This window comes from Macaca fascicularis, chromosome 8 (genome assembly GCF_037993035.2).
Source record: "Macaca fascicularis isolate 582-1 chromosome 8, T2T-MFA8v1.1".
NCBI classification, from domain to species: domain Eukaryota; kingdom Metazoa; phylum Chordata; class Mammalia; order Primates; family Cercopithecidae; genus Macaca; species Macaca fascicularis.
This window is the reverse complement of record NC_088382.1, coordinates 103,284,080-103,285,335: the sequence shown is the minus strand read 5'-3', so window position 1 is coordinate 103,285,335 and position 1,256 is coordinate 103,284,080.

Sequence of the window (1,256 nt, the reverse complement as noted above, 5' to 3'; positions counted from 1 at the left end):
GCGCATGCGCTGCAAATCCTTCAGAACGAGCAAACACTGTTCATCTGAGACAAAATATTAGTCTACACCTCACATGCCTGCAATTGTAAGATTATGCAGGATTTTTTTTTTCAGAATAAAGTTAAAAATCCAAAATGACGACACAAATTTTTAAACTTCATCCTAACTCTGCGATATTGCTGTCTGGCAACAGCCTCAGCCAAACGCATGATTTAGATTTCAATCTTAGTGAGCGAGAAATCATCTTCAAGAGCCAGAATACACAAAGCAGCAGTTGCAACAATATCCTTCTACAACACAAGTTAGAAAGAACGTCAAAAACACATTGCCAAAATTATTAATTTTCTAGAGAAAAATCACATGAAGCAAATCTGCTCGTAGAACAAATACAGTTGCATGCCTTGAAAAGTGCTTTAACTAGCAATAATACACAGTTATTGAATTATATGTTCAAGACATTGGAATTCTTGTTAATTTATACTTTAACGGTTTCATAACTCAACTTACTTGAAGAAACCAAATATCTTTAAAAGCTGAAGTTTGGAGGACTCAGAATATTTTCTGGAGCCAGACTCAGTGCCTCATACCTAAGAATGAGACAAGGAAGGGTAAGGATGCAGGTATTATATTAGTTCCTCTTCCTCCCTTCCGCTTCTCAGAACCAGTCACTATTGGATAGAACAGTTTTGCTCAGAAGTTCTGTTTTCAATTTCAGTATCGGAGACATAAACCAACCTTTCTCTCTTCCAAACAATAGTATTTTTAATAAAACTTATTTCTGTTTCTTCCATCAGGTTCAAAAATCAGTGGCCATTTGAAATCTTTCCTCTCCTTTGATCCTCCTGTAAACCTTCTCTACATTCTTTCTCTAAAATGTTTCCTCTTTGGGATCATTAAAATAAATGTCACTCTCTCCTTCTCAAACTGGATTTGACAGGTCAGATTCAAATTAGTCTATCTACAACATTGCTTTTTATCTTTTCCCTCATCTTTTCTAGAACTTAGAGTTTAGACCCTATTGCTGGTAAGAGCAAATACTGACTTTTTTGGTAATTTTTTTGTTTTTTTTGAGACAGGGTCTCACTCTGTTGCATACGCTGGAGTGCAGTGGCATGATCATAGCTCACTGCAGCCTCGACCTCCCAGGCTCAAGTGATCCTCCTACCTTGGCCTCCTGCATAGCTGGGGCCACAGGCCTGCACCAACATGTCTGGCTAATTTCTTGTGTTTTTTGTAGAGATGGGGTTTTGCCATGT